Source organism: Hyaena hyaena, unplaced genomic scaffold (genome assembly GCF_003009895.1).
Source record: "Hyaena hyaena isolate Hyena2069 unplaced genomic scaffold, ASM300989v1 scaffold_454, whole genome shotgun sequence".
In the NCBI taxonomy this organism is placed as follows: domain Eukaryota; kingdom Metazoa; phylum Chordata; class Mammalia; order Carnivora; family Hyaenidae; genus Hyaena; species Hyaena hyaena.
The window spans coordinates 414,443-431,419 of record NW_024081086.1 but is presented as its reverse complement, the minus strand read 5'-3'; positions in this window follow the sequence as shown (position 1 = coordinate 431,419).

Genomic DNA, 16,977 nt, shown 5'->3' with positions numbered 1-16,977 from the left:
TCTCCCTGGACCACGATCCCCCGTCCCTGAAGTCTCCCTGGGGGCTCATTTTCTCCTCTTTCTAACCAGTAATTTAGTTCCATCTTCCCCTCTTCCTACTTCCTAATTCACACATGTCCACTCATATGTGTATGTGCACATGCATGCACATGTGAACACAAACATACACTTGCACACACATGCACACATATCCATCCCTTGATAGTATAATATACTTAAGCAAGCAAAAGGCCAGCATAGGAAAGTGCCTCCAGTTTCAAGATCTCCTTTTCATAAAGGTGGCAAGAGAATTATAAATGTTTATGTTCCTTGTCACACTAGGTATTTTTAATGCTTCTCCCATACCTGTGTTATCTCTCATGTTCTCAGTGCAATAAAGATTATTCCCATGTTACAAATGAAGCCTTGGGGATTCAGAGGGACTAGGAAACATATCTAAATTCCCAAAAATGTAGCAAAAAGGGGATGCAAATACAAGTTTTGTGTTCATGTTCTCCACTCTATAATGTGAAGGATGATCCTTGATGGTGCATGGTTGTCTCTAAGTGTAATAACTCCCTATCCCTAGCCCTATTCTTTCTCTAAACTGTTGGACTTGGGGACCTAACCACAAGGAAAAGAGCTAGCCAGGCTTGTGGGAGAACATGAGAATGTGAAGTAGTCCGGGCTTTGTCCAATACAGTGCCTGGCTCAGAGCAGAAGTTCAGCTAGACTTCAAATAGATATTACTGAATGAATGGATGAATGAATGAATTAATGATTTTAAAGTTATATGTAAGGAAGAGTTCTAGAGATGGATGCTGGTGACAGTTACACAACAATGTGAATGTGCTTAATACCTCCGAACTGTAAATTTTAAAATGATTAAAATGGTAAATTTTATCACATTAAAAAAATTCAAATGTAAATTACTTTTATATTATCTACTATTTTATTATTCATGTCCTCCCTGACAGTTGCATAGAGGCATATTTCGCACAAAATAGATATTTGCAAATCTCATTTAAAAGTTGGACAGGGCCTTAAACGAGATTGTGGCACCAGCATGAGCCAGACAGAAGGGTGGCAAATGTGGTTGATCGTAACAGGGTGTGGAATTAGATTGTTTACATTCATTGCCTGGCTTTTTGTCTTTTAGCTGCATGAATTGGGGCCAGTTATTTAATCTCTTTAAATCTCTATTTCCTCATCTGTAAAATGAGGAGTATAATGCTAGCCATCGCTTAAGATTCTTGTGAGCTACATAAGATAAATGCCATAAACCACCATGCTTAGAAAGCACTCAAAAAATATCAGCTACAATTAGAAGAGCCATGGACCCCCAAAAGAGACCAAAAATTAAAAGTCTTCAGTATGAGTCCAAATCAGATCAGTCTGCTGATCTCAAACAGCCATGAGACTTCATTGATCACCTTTCCTCTTTTGCTGATACCTGATGCCTACGATACCGTCTATATTGCATTCTTGGATAATGCCCCCAAGAATTTATGCTGTGATCATTCTGTGAAGTCTTTTTAAGTACAGAAACCAATATAGACTAGATGGATGAAGAACAAGCCTTTCCCCCTTTTGCTTCAAAATATAAAAAAAACCCTTATGTAACCAGAAAATAAAATCCAATTGCTTCCTACTGCATTGCCTTCTGCAAAATGCATTGAAAGGTATGTTTTAAAAGCGGTTACTTGTCAAATAAGTCACACTCGTGGTCCTTCCATTGGAACCCGCAGAACGATTCCGCAGCTCCTACGCAAGGTGGTATTGGAGAGGAGCTCCAGACACTCAGGATTTCTTCCCCTTTCATCTCATTTTTCCCTTAATTTTTATTTTTTTGAAAGGGAAATGATATATCTGTTTCAGAATGACAGTTTTTACTTGTTTTACTTACTGACTACTCTATGGGAAATTACGACTACGCAAACTTTCTTAGCTTATCTTAGTCTTGGTATGACATGAAAACATAAATATCAACTTTAAGGAAAAAGGTATTTCATATGTATCATTATTACCAGCAGGGATTAATAGAAAAGGTATCAAACAATAAAAAATAAAATTTTTTGAATAAAAGAAGGAAGTTTAGAGCAGGAAGTATATATATAGCCTTTAGAGTCGGGCTTAGAGACTTCTATTCCAACTATGTGACTTTGAAAAAAATTTCTTAGTGATTCAGTCCTGTTTCTTTGTGTATGAAATGGGGGTAATAATACACAAAGCAGAGGATTGGTGCCAGAAGTAAATGGGACATGTACAAAGAGCATTTGTGTAGTCTGGCTCATAGTAAGTGATCAATAGATGGTTGCTCTTATAAAAAATACTCCAAGATCTATTTTCCCAGCAAACAAAACAGAGACCATAACCTTACTTGAGGATCAGCTTCCATCTGGCTGACTCAGGTGGTGTAAGATGGAGGTTAAGAGTGTGAGGCTGGCCCAGCTGCCAATGTTTGATCACCAGCTCTGCTATTGCTCACTGTGGGATGATAGTTAAGATACTTGGCTGCCTTGGGCTTTAGTTTCCTCCTCTGTTTGATGGAGATAATAAAGGTACCTATTTCTTAAAGTTGTTTTTAGGATTTAAGGAGATAATCTAGAGGATGCCTGGGTGGCTCAGTTGGTTAAGCATCTGACTTCGGCTCAGGTCATGATCATGGTTTGTGATTTCAAGCACCATATCAGGCTCTGCACTGATAGTGGGGAGCCTGCCTGGGATTCTCTCTCTCTCTCTCTCTCTCTCCCCTATTTACACTCTCTCTGTCTCTTTCTCTGTCTCTCTCTCAAAATAAATTTTAAAACTTAAAAAAAAGATACAATCTAGAAAAAATTCTTAACACTATACCTTGCTCATGGCAAGTGCTCAATAAATGTTACTTAAGGCTATTAAAAATTTAGCTATTCAGCCATGCAGAAATCCATTTCATGATGTAGCAATTGGATTTTTTCCAGGCATGTGGAAATGGAGAATCAAATAGGTATATATACGGCTGCTTCCAACAACCATATTGAGGCTTTTCACTTCAGAACAAACACTGGTCATGCTGCAAGACCAGTGGAACGTGCGATTCTTCCATATAACTCGAAGAACACCCACAGTGACATCTCCAAGATGGACACCATCTAGCAGATAAATGGTCCCTCAACTGTGGAATGACAGTCCTGGAATGAGTTTGTGAAGATACGAGTCTCTGACGCCTCCTAATAGAGAAAGAGCTGTCAGAGTCTGGCAGACTCCACCATTTTTCTTCCAGCTGATCTAATAGAGCTCAAGCAACACTTTTGGGGGGTGCATTCTCAAGCACTTCCATAGCCTTTTCCGTTATGCCAGTGAGGAAGCCTTTAGCGTATTTGCTTAGTTTTCATTTGCCTGCCTTTCGACTAAATTTACTGAGTACTAATAAAATAGTTTCTATACCCATTAGGTTGTAACATGGTTTTTTTAATGCCACTGTCCTTCAAATAGTTAATTTTATATCTGTATAAAAGACAATAAATTGACTTTAAACATATAGTAACAAGATTGTCATATTCAAATTTGTATGTATATCAGAAAAATTAAAGTTTAAATAAAAAAAATTTAATGTTTTATTTACTTTTGAGAACGAGAGAGAGAGAGAGACAGCATGAGCAGGGGAAGGTCAGAGAGAGAAGGAGACACAGAATCTGAGGACAGGCTCCAGCCTCTGAGCTAGCTGTCAGCACAGAGCCCAACACGGGGCTTGAATCCATGAACCGTGAGATCATGACCTGAGCCGAAGTTGGACGCTTAACCACTGAGCCACCCAGGCGCCCCTAAAGTTTAAATTTTTGATGTTCCAATCTTACCTGGCAGACATGCAGAAAGTTCGGTCTGAGATACGTTCTTTCTTTCCAAGTATTTCTGCATATCTGAGGAGTGCCTAAATTTATTTTTAAAAAAAGTTCCTTAGACATAATTTACTATAATTGTTTGCTGGTGGAGCAGGAAACCAGACGTCCCTTCTGGGAGAGCTCCACAGGTAATGAATGGATCCCTGGGGTCTCTGACTCTGTGTCCAATCACCCTGCTACCACTGCCCCTGGGGCTGGGAACCCACCGACATAACAGGAGTTTTGTCAACCTTGCCAGGACTTTCAGCTTAAGCTCTGATAGTTGTATGGCCTTAGTGTGGGCCTCCTTCAAGTCACACAGGCTGTGATGCTGTCAGGAAAAGGAGGGGGGTGATCACTTTCTCTTACACATTATTCTTCCTTGGGGTGTCCCACTCCCCAAAGAGCTGTCTGTGCTCAAAATGATGAGAGGCACAGGCTTTCACCACACACACACACACACACACACACACACACGTTTCTAGAATGCTTCCACAGCACCGGGGCCATTTGCCTTTCAAGCAATGGACAGCTCAGGATTCAGACTCTTTTACAACTTGTGGTGCCTTCCCTTTCATCATTCAGTCTGGTTTTAGTCATGTGCCACTCAGTTTACATGTTTTTATAGACTTGAATCCCAGTGAAGTCAGTGTTCTTGTGTTTTTTTCAACAGCAGACTTTTAGCTTGTATATAAACGAATTCATTCTAACAGACATGTTGGGCATTGTCCAGCTCTGCTCCTCCACAGTATGTACGCTTAACTTTCTTATGGATTCTCTGAATGAAACACAGTACGGCAAACTGAGAGGCTTAAATGACATTTCATTGCCTCACAGCTCCAGAGGCTGGAAGTCTAAGGTCAAGATGTTGTCTGGACCTCTGAAGGTGCTACCGAAAGGTCTGTTCCAGACCCCTCTCCTAGCTTCTGGTAGTTCCTTTACTTATGGTCATATAACTCCAGTCTCCACAGGACACTGTCTGTGTCCAAATTTCCCCTTTTTATAAGGACATCAGTCATATCAGATTCATATCAGTAGCGCACGCTACTCCAGTATGACTTCATCCTAACTAATTATATCTGCACCTACCCTACTTTCAAATAAGGTCACATTCTGAGGAACAGAGGGTTAAGACGCCAACATATCTTTTGTTGAGGGGGAAGGGACACAATTTAACCCATAACACTGTTCCAATATCCTTTTACAAAAGATGTGTGTTATATGGCAAAGCAAAATTAGATTCTTCAGAAACTCCTGAATAGCTCCTATTTATGGGCCTGCACTTTATTTATTATTACCTCCTGCTAAAGGATTGTGTTGAGTATATATGGCAAGTTTTCATCACTTTAAAAGAAGGGAGAGGAGTGCCTGCGTGGCCCAGTCATTTAAGCGTCTGACTCTTGATTTTGGCTCAGGTAATCATCTCACAGTTTGTGAGATCCAGTGTCTGCGCTGACAGCCTGAAGCATGCTTGGGGTTCTCTCTGTCCCTCTCTGTCTCTGCTGCTTCCCAGCTCACATGCACACATGCATTCTCTTTCTTTCCCACACTCTCTCTTTCTCTCAAAATAAACATTTTTAAAAAGGGGGGATATGTGCAATCTAGATTCCTTATGTGCTTAGATTGTATGTAAATTTGTCTTTGACAAGAAGCCAAAATTTTTACAGCATATTTATGCAGGTGCCAAACTGAAAAACAACAACAACAAATACAAACACTTATCAAGCTATACTCATATCCCTGATGTCTAAAAATGTATCTTATAAACAGCTTCATTTCGCGGGGGAAACCATGAATTTCTTGCCCATATTCTTTCTTTCACTGGCATGTTTGTTCTTCTGGAATCTTAATTACAAGGCACATTCTTTCACCACCATGAAGGCAAAGCTATTTCTATATGCCTCAGAATGTGACCTGCTACTACCAGTGTATCAAATTTCTGTAGTCTTTAGATAAAATAAAGCCCCAACCACTTTGTTAGCTGTCAAAAGTATTTTTCATATAAAGTAAGTGGTGCATGAATTTGGTTTGTGTCAACTCTAATCTTTGAGGAGAAACAACTCACTTTCAAACTGCTTTCTTTTTTTAAATTTAAGTGTAGTTGACATACAATATTATTAATTTCAGGTATACCACATAGTGATTCAACAATTCTATACGTTATGAAATGCTCACCACAATAAATGTAGTTACCACCTATCATTGTGAAAAGTTATTACAATATTATTGACTATATTCCTTGTGCTATACCTTTCATTCTTGTGATTTGCTTCTTCTATGATTAGAAGTTTGTACAAAATTCCTTTCACCTATTTCATCCATTCCCTCACCACTACCTCACCACTCTGGCAACCACCAGTAGGTTCTCTGTATTCATGAGTCTATTTCCATTATGTTTGTTTTGTTTTTATTTATTTTGCTTTTTTTAATTTTCAAATTTTTATTTAAATTGTAGTTCATTAAGGGTGCCCAGTTGGTTGAGCATCCAACCCCTGATTGGTTGAGCATCCAACCCCTGATTTCAGCTCAGGACATGATCTCACGGTTCATGGGTTTGAGCCCCATGTTGGGCTCTGTGTTGACAGTGTGGAGCCTGCTTGGGATTCTCTCTCCCTCTCTGTCCTTCTGTCTCTGCTCTCCTCCACTCATGCTCTTAGTCTCTCTCTTCCAAAAATAAATAAATAAACATTAAAAAAATTCTACTTAGTTAACATACAGTGGTTTATCGGTTTCAGGAGTAGAATTCAGGGATTCATCACTTTCATATAACACCCAGTGCTCATCACAAGTTGTTTTGTTTTATAGATTCCACATATAAGTGAGATCATGTGGTATTTGTCTTTTCTGTCTGACTTATTTCACTTAACATTATACTCTCTGGGTTCATACATGTTGATAGTGGCAAGATTTCATTCTTTTTTATAGCTGAGTAATATTGCATTGTCTCTATATGCCACATCTTCTTTATCCTTTCATTTATCAATGGACACTTAGGTTGCTTCCATTATCTTGACTGTTGTAAATAACACTGCAATAAACACTGTGGTACATATATCTATTTGAATTAGTGTTTTTGGTTTCTTTGTTATATACCCATAAGTATAATTTCTGGATTGTATGATATTCCATCTTTAATTTCTTGAATAACCAACTTCCACCCTGTTTTCCAAGTATCTGCACCAATTCACATTCCCACCAACAGTGCACCAGGATTCCTTTTCATCCTTGCTAACACTTGTTATTTCTTGACTTTTTGATACAAGCCATGCTGACTGGTATAAGGTGAGATCTCATTAAGGTTTTGACTTGTATTTCTCTAAAGATCAGTGATATTGAACATCTTTTTATGTGTCTATCGGCTACCTAGATGTCTTTTTTTGAGAAATGTCTATTCAGGTCCTCTGCCCCTTTTTAATTGGATTATTTAATTTTTTGATGTTGATCAAACTTCTTTCTTTAGTGTTTAATAATCTGTCACATCTGGATTTCAGTATATTTCTTTTGAAAAGAATTCTTGATGAAAGCTCCTGGCTGGCTCAGTCAATAGATCATGTGACTCTTATTTTTGGGGTTGTAAGATCGAGCCACATGTTGGGTGTAGAGATTGCTCAAAAATAAAATCTTAAAAAAATTCTCATTCAACATTTCATATGATTTTTTTTTGCTCTTCAAAGACAGGAGGCGAAACTTTAGACTTGTTCTAAAATGACCTCGGCAGAGATGTAGCCAAACTCTATGCTGTTGATACAAATCAAATTAGATACTTAGGTAAAAGATCATAGGAATTAATGCATTTGTGAAAAAATACAGCACTTCATTGTATTTTGAGTTATCAATGAGCACTTATTGGATGGAGGAGGCAGCCCACTCAAATTTGGACCAAGAAATGGCTTGGAATATAAATTTCTACCCAAAAGAGATTATAATGACTAGGTGAGTCTATCAGGCATACTTCTTTACAAACTAAACTAGAGAACTACAAAGAGGAATGTCTAATAGTCAGAGAGGAAGGAAGAAAACAACACGCAGGATCTATGAGACAAAGACTTTGAAACCAGAAGAGAGGAGGGAGAAGCTGGTCTCCAGAGCTGTGTGAATTCTTACCTTCCTTTTCCTTCAAGGAGCCTAAGTTCTTCTTTCCTTCTTATAATCCAAGGTGCCTAACATACACAGAGGTCGATCTATCTGTGAATATTTATTGAGCCCCTCCAGTTTGGTGCTGGACTCTCAGCTAAAGGCTTCCTGTCTTCCAGGAGTGTTCAGGAGAAATCTTTCATGGATTTAAGAATCTAAACAAGAGACCACTTAAATGTGTCTCTTCCATTAATATAGTAGCAAAACAATGTAGTTTTGATTTCTGTATTCCTGAAAGACATTGGAAATGGATCACAAATGCATTTTCAACCAGAGGTGCAGGGATTTCTTCCCCTGGTGTCATGCTCATTTGAATGACATGTGACATACTGTCACAGCTAAGATAGAATGGAATGCTATTTAGTAGACTTCTAAGAATTCCTATTATATTTGATTGCTGGAACTGGAATTTGGTTTCATCACACACTGGTTCCCTGATATGTTATATTAGGGAACTAGCTTTCTTGAGCCTCAATTTTTGCCATCCAGATAATAACCATAAAATATCTTTTGTGAAAACCAGAAAAGATAATGCATTTTAAAGTACCTAGCATAGTGCTTAGCACATGACTGATCAATACTTGTTCATTTCTTTGGTTTCCTCCCTCCTTTCCTTTCTTCCTTTCCAATTTTTATTATTAATAAAATCACACGCAGTCTTAAAAAGCCTACTTTTAAATTTTGCCTCAGGAACCACATCCCCAAACTTAAATGGCAATAGATTTAATTATTCTGAGTCAGTCCTACTTCATGTGACATTCATTTCCTATATTATATATGCTGGCTGGCCTAAAATACCAACCAAAGAGAAATCACTTTTTTGGTGTGTCATAGATAAGCTTTCGGATGAAGCAGGATGAGATCACTGTCAGCTCTACTCTTTTTATGCAACAATGCAGTTGGGAAATAGAGACTATTTCTCTTCTGAGATGGGATCCCAAAAGTATACAATGTACAGTTACTTCTTGCTTGTGACAGATGTGGCTCTCTTCAGTGACAAAATCTGTGCCATACTTCAGCATTCTTTGGGGACCTGGCAGCTCTCTAGTATTCTCAGACCTCTTATTTAAGAATTGGCTCTCGCAGCATGTCAATATTAGGCAGCTGCCTAATTGACTATAGCAATATTTAGTTAAAGATGAAAATTAAAGAAAAGTAGTCTTTTGGTACTAGTTAAGACATACTATATTTATTTAAGAGGTTGTTCTATTTGAGGTCAGAACATCTGAGGTTCAAGGCAAGGATGTACTTGCTTACTATCCGTGCACACGTGGGCAAGTTATGTCAACCAGGTCAGCTACAGATCTGTGTCTTTGTTCACAACAAATCTCCTCAAAGGGCTCTCTACTTGCTGTATCCATTTCTTCATTCCCCTCCTCCCTTGGCTGTCTCCAACCCGCTTTCTGTCTCCATTGAAATGATACTCTTTAAGACTATAAAACACCTGATATAAACAAAGCAAACTCTCTTCTTTCTTCTCATCTTACTTGGCATCTTGATACATTTGATTACTCCTTCTCTTTGTTGTTTTTTGTTCTGTTTGATTTAATGCTTACTTCGGTTGGCTTCGATGATACTTTCTTCCCGGTTCACTGCCTATGCCATATTTGCCTCATCTGCTGGCTATTGTTTCTCTACGAGTCCTCTTACTGAGTTCCCCACAGACCCAATCATCGTGCGTTTCTCCTCTAGCTACACTTTCTGCCCAAGTGATCTTACTCAGGAAGCTGTAAAGGCTACCCACATGATGAAGACTCCCAAATGTTTCTCCCTACTCCAGACATCTCCCTGGAGCACAGCCTCTACTGTCCACTCAACTTTGCCGCCTGGATATCCACGAGGTACCTTACACTTTAATATCATCAGCAAGACCAATTAAGCTTATCTCTTCAATCTTCTCTGTGCTCAGCTTTCTCAAGATCAGCAAATAGCATCACCTCCCACCCAGTTAGTTGCTCACACCAAACTCTTAGAAATCTCATCAGTTTCCTCTATTTCCCCCAATGCTCCCCGTGCAACCTGTGTCCAAGCCATTATTCCGTCTTTCCTAAACTACTGCAATAGCATCTCAACTTCTCTTCCTGCCTCTGTTCTGGCTACTCTGTTGCTTATTGTTCACACAGACACCAGAGTTCTCAATCTCAAGCATAAATCAGAACATATGACTCCTTTCCATGAAACTCTCAGATGGCTTCCCATAAAATTGACAAGGAAATTCAAAGTCTTTACCCTGTTCTCAAGGCCTTGTGTAGTTTGATTTTTAGTCTTCCCTCTTGAACTCATTGTTTTTTTTCTACTTTACTTCATTCCAGTACACTCCCTTTTGTGTGTGTGTGTGCTTCAAGGACTTTACACTTGCCATTCCATCTCCTTGGAATGCTTTTCCATGAGATTTTCAAATGGCTATTCCCTTTCATTTGAAATCTCAGCTGAAATTACACCATTTTATAAAGACCCAGCCTTATTATCTTAGTTAAAATAGCTCCTCCAATACCTTGTGATAGCTCACCATTCATTGCTTCTATCACTTTTGTGATCAATGGAAAAAAACTCCAGATGACCTAATTGATGTCTTTAAGATTTATTTATTCATCTTGAGAAAGAAAGAGTACATATGTGCACCCAAGCAAGGGAGATACAGAGAGAAAAAGAGAGAATTCTCAAGCCAGCTCTGCACTGTCAGCATGGAGCCTGACCTGGAGCTTGAACCACCAGATCATGACCTGAGCTGAAATCAGGAGTTGGTTGCTTAACTGACTGAGCCACCCAGATGCCCCAATAATTGATTTCTAAGGCCCAATGCATCCTAACATTCTGCAAATCTATAACTTTATGAGTAGATGGATTAAGAGCATACATATGACATCTACGGGAGCCTGGGTGGCTGAGTCAGTTAAGAGTCCAACTCTTGATCTTGGCTCAGGTCAGTATCTTGTGGTTTGTGAGATGGAGGCCCCCGATCATGCTCTGCGCTGACAGTGTGGAGCCTACTTGGGATTGTCTCCTATCTCTCTCATCTCTCTCTGTCTCTTCCCTGCTCGGTGTGCTCTATCTCTCTCTCTCTCAAAATAAATAAATGAACTTGAAAAAAAGTTCAGCTCTTGGTACTTGAGGTTGTGCCAGAGATGGAATATTTAAAACAAAAGAGCATATAACATCTAATTCTACACAAATTTATCTAGGACCAATCTAGAAGGATAAGAATTCTAAATATCTATTCTGAAACAGTAGCCTGACATAAGAATACTGTGTAGTTACTACATAGTTATCATCCAACCTCCAGATGATTTTATATTAAAAAGTAAAATTAAAGGTATTCTTTAATTAAAGGCATTCTGGGTGTAATGGAACCCCCCCTTTTAATTTTTTACCCATACACTCCAGTATCACACTTATGTATATTCCAACAGATTTTGACTCAAGTTGGTAGCCTTAGAAAGAGGTGATTTATATTTGTGCAGAATTCAGCAAAGTTCTTTTCCAGTGGTACTTAAATGCCCTCATCCCAGAGGGAAATAAAATAATAGACCAGTGTGGAAGCATTTTCAGCTGCAGAATTTAGAAACGTGTCCTCCAAATCAACTGGTCAGTAAGGTGCTCATTGAAAACCACAAAAGGACTCTAATATCAAAATGTGAACAAGTCTTCATTGTTTTTGCCTGAATATATTTAGCAGACAATTTTCTGGGAAGGTAGCCAGGGTGAAGTGGCCATAACTAACAACATATTTCCTTTAAATGTAAAAGTGGAAGTGATTACAACTATTTGTGAGGTTCCAAAGACACATTGGATATTGCTACATAATACATTTGTCCCATGGAATTTGAAAAGTTTTCTACCATGATCTCATTAAGCCCTAGGTGATTATTTTGTTCATCAATTAAATAAAATTTTAGGACTATATTCAACTTCAGAATGTACTTTCTTGATACTGATTATCCCATTTTCTCGTGGTAAATGGACGAATAATGTCTATTTAACATGTTAATCATGTATTGGTTCCTATATGATTTTTCTTGTCAGGTTAATGGCTTGAGGTCATCAGGGACAGCCTTTCTCTTGATTAAAGAAAAAGATTACTTAGGAATCTGAGGAGACTTTAAGAAGAACTGTGGACATCTACCGAATGGCAGGTGGAGGTGGCTTAGTGGCTTCAAGAACTGCTGTTCTTTCTACTACGTAGAGCTTCCCAGAGAAACTGTGAGGGTAGATGAAGAAACTGCAAAGACATTTCTTTTGTATTAAAACAATGGAAAATGGAAAATGCTATGCTCTGAATTAGATTTTAAGTTTTCATTAACTGATCTATTAGAAGGGTTTGTCTCCAGCATATCTACCGCATAGGGAAGCACCAGCATCAGGGGTTAAAATTTACTGATTAAGTATAAGTACCATTAGAGATTTAACTCTGCTTACATTTTTATTAGGAGTGTTAATCGTTCTTGTTAGGGCTCTGGTTATGAAGTTCCACACCTTTTGAATGATCTGTCTCAATCCTATTCATCCCATAAGCTCTCTTATTTTTAGTCTGCAATTTTACAGAAAACGAACATGCATTATAATAGAAACACCTAAACCATTTCCATTTTCTTTTAAAAAATTAAAAAAAAATGTTTACATATTTTTGAGAGAGAAAGAGACAGAGTGCCAGTAGGAGAGGGGCAGAGAGAGAGGAGACACAGAATCTGAAGCAGGCTCCAGACTCTGAGCTGTCAGCACAGATCCTGATGCAGGGCTTAAACCCACAAACTGCGAGATCATGACCTGAGCCAAAGTTGTTTGCTTAACCGACTGAGCCACCCAGCCACCCCTCCATTTTCTAATCAGAAGAAAATATAAAGGTGTAAGAGATTAAAACCAAGTAATAATCCAATGCAGAGGCTCAGTTAAAATTAGGACTTATGATTATTAATTCTTATAATAAGACTGTTTTAAGTGTACTTTTTCATCTATACATACTTTTGGAAATACATGGTTGCATAAAAATTGAGACTTTTCAACTACCTTAATTTTCTTTTTATTGTATGTATTTATTTATTTCCAAAATGATTAATATATCACTATAGAAGGACTCCATGCTTAATGACTTCTCATAGCATCTGTGCTATCCATTTTTAAATAAAAGTTATGCAGTTGGAAAATACAACACAGCCTTAGGATTGTGCTTGATAACTTTTCAAAAGATAAGTGCCAATATTCCAAAGACTTTCCTATTCAGTGGCGAAGGGTGGAGACATGCACTTAGCATCAGACAGCAAGTTGGGGTGCTAGTGGGTGCTGACGTGAAGGGTGGTGGTAGAAATACAGTGACCCATGGCCAGGCAGCAGGTGCATGCAATACTGAAAATCAGTCCTTGGGCCATTTTGCCATGTGTGAATAGATTGTTGAATATCTTTGCATATAATATTCCTCTACATTAATTAATATATTTGATCCAAGAAACATGTATTATACATCTACTTTATTCAAGGAACTGTGTTCTGCATGAGAGAAAGAGAGGAAAGACTCAAAGTCTCTGCTCTTAGGCAAGTCCACAGCCAATCACATGAGTATTGGTACCAGCATGGTGATGAACACCTGGTACTGTGTGAGCAGGAGAGGCACTTCCAACTTAGACTGTGAAGATAATGCTTGAGTTTTTACTCCTAAATAAAGGGGAGTTGGGGACTTTCAGGCAGAGAGGATGGAATACATAAGGTCATGAAATAAAGAATAATACTGGAGTTTATGGAAAATACAAGTGTGTATGGCTGGAGCATGGCGTGTGTGTGTGTGTGTGTGTGTGTGTGTGTGTGTATACACAGTATGTGGGCAGTGGAGGTAGAGGGGGTGAAAAAGGAGGTTGGAAGTTAAAATCAAAGGCAAAGAAGCAGCCAAAGTCCAAATCATAAATGACCTTCTTTATCAAGAGAGACAATGTTTATTCATCCAAAGCTGCCTCCATTATCTATTCTCTGCCACAGCATTTCCAAATCTTTACTAGTAGTTTGGCCTCATGAGGGTAGTGGCCATGAAGGTGTGCTCTTGGTGCTATCTCTGGTGATAAGCCTACTAGTTGACACATGGGAGATGTTCAATAGTTATAGATGAAATGAATGAAGAAATCTACTTCTCCTCTCAAGCTTTTAGCTGCATGCCAACTCCTCCCTCCCAGAAGATGACATGAACTTCTTCCTAAAGGAGGAAATAATCAGTCAGGCATTATTTTAGTTTTCTACAGCTGCTGTAGCAGAAGATCATAAACTGAGTGGCTTTAACTAACAGAGATGTATTGTTCCATAGTTCCATAGTACTGGAGACTAGAAGTCCAAAATCAAGGTGTCCTTCTCAGGTTGTGGGAGATAATCTATTCCATGCTTCACTCCTAGCTTCTAGTGGTTTGCTGGCAATCTTTAGTGTTCCTTGTCACGAAAAAGCATCACTTCAGTCTCTGTCTTCACACTTCTCCCTGTGTATGTCTCTCTCTAAGGTTCCCCTTTTTATGAGGACACCAGTCATTTTAACATGATTACCTCTGTAAAGACCCTATCTCCAAGTAAAGCCACATTTTGAGGTAATGGGAGTTAGGACTTAAACATGTGATTTCCCCCCCTGTATGGGAGGTCTGATCTGACCCATATCTGGTATAAACTTCCAGAACTACCTTTATCACTTCACAATTATCTCTGTGAACAGAATTCACTATCACCATTTTTAAAAATAAGAAAACCGAGGCTTAGGATTTTATATGATTAGATCAAGTTCCCACAGCAAGCAAGTGACAGTTTCAACATTGTCCTAACTAGCCATACCGAGTCAGTCTAAAGAAACATTTCAAGGAAGAACAACTTGTTTTATATGTGTGTGGCATTCAGTACAAAAATTGTTCATCCATTATTTTATCCATCTGATATTTATTGAGTATCTGTGATGTACAAGGCACTATGTGAGGCGCTGGGGAAAATGATCAAGAAAGCATAAGCAATTGTCATTTGCAAAGCCCAAACTTCAATGTTAGTACATATAAGCATTGATTAAACATAGAATATGGCTTTCTAGATTGACTAAAAGAATCTCAAACTGCTTCTGCTGAAAAAAATTTCTCTTATATACCTCAATAAAACAATAAGGAAGAGAAATGTGTTGAGCTAATAATACAATATAATTTGAGAAGCTTGGCCTGAATCATGCTTAAAGAGTTTTAAAAAATGGCAGAGAGTTCAATTCTGTTCAGATAAAATGACACATTACTTACAAAAATAAATACATAAATAAGCCAGAGTATTTGCCAAGCCTCATGTTTACTCATTTAGTATGGTTTAAGATCTAAGAATGCTGAAAAGAAACAGTATTTGGTCTTAAGAGGCAGTGCTGTTTTAGGTTCAGCAAGCATTTACTGAATGCCTACCATGTGTCATACTGTTTCAAAGACATTTTCCATTCTGCATGTAATGTAAGTAATTTACTCAATTTTGGGGAGTCTCAGGTGCCCATCTGTAAAATAGAGATACTAATAATACCCTCCTCATCACATTGTTACAGAGATCAGATGAGATATCATGATAAAACACTTGGCAGAATGGTTGGAATATAGGAGCTTTTCAATAAATGTTTGTTGAATCTGAATCTGAATCACATAATTTCCCCTATTATTCTTAAGTAGACCTTTACAAAATCTTACATGTTTTAAAGCTGAAAGTTCTTCTATAGACTTATTTTTTATTTTTTTAACTTTTAAAACATGTTTATTCATTTTTTTTTGAGAGAGAAAAAACAGAATAAGAACAAGGAAGAGGCAGAGAGAGAGAGGGAGACACAGACTCTGAAAGAGGCCGCAGGCTCCGAGCTGTCAGCACAGACCTACAACCACGAGATCATGACATGAGCAGTTGGACACTCAACCGACTGAGCCACTCAGGTGCTCCTCCATAGCCTTATTAAAAATACATATTGTTAGAGACAGATGCAAACTTTTTTTTTTTTTTGGCAGAAGAACTAATATAAAGAAAATGATAGCAAAATCTGGAAGTAAAAATAAATTGTAGTTTGAACTACAACCTTTTAGACAAATTATTCTTAACTGTACTTGGAAGGATTGTATATTCCCCCCAGGCACTTAAAAGGGGCATAATTTTTCATATCTTTTCTCTATTATGCACTGCATTAAGATCAGAGCTATTTATTTATTTATTTTTATATTTTATTTATTTCTGAGAGACAGAGAGAGAGCGCATGAGCAAGCAGGGGAGGGTCAGAGAGAGAGGGAGACACAGAATCTGAAACAGGCTCCAGGCTGGCTGTCAGCACAGAGCCCAACGCGGGGCTCAAACTCACAAACCGTGAGATCATGACCTGAGCCGAAGTCGGACGCTTATCCGACTGAGCCACCCAGGTGCCCCAAGATCAGAGCTACTTAAATGAAGCAGTCAGGCACATTCTCCATTTATGTAATAAGATTTAAATCTGTTATAAATAAATCTTTCATAAATATATTCATCCTGTAGGTAACAAAATCAATTTCATTTCATAAATATGAAACACATATACTGACATCTTATGTGGCATAAGTGTTGACAATTCTGTAGCTATATATTGATCAAATTGTACTTTTATTTATTTTAAATTTATGTTCCATCTGTTTCTGAAAGACTTGAGTGTATAGAACACAAATAGCTTAAAGTTGCAGAATACACTGAAACATAACAAAGATAAATCAATCAATACCATCAAAAACCCTAAGTAACCTGTGCTTATCAGTTTCTGCAGGAATGTCTGCTTGTTTTCTTGAGGGGAAAAATGACTCAACTTCCTCTCATCGATTCTCATTTTCTTGGAGTCTCTTAGGGAACATAGAGCTATTCAGGCTGCTGCTAACAAAGTATAGTAATCTATTTGGGTGGGAAGGTGGTCGACCCACATTTAGCTCACCGTGAAAATGTACCATTGAAACCCCACTGAGGTGTATTGTTAATGTGGGTTTGATAACAATGAATAATAATATTTTAAAATTATAGATCTATTTAA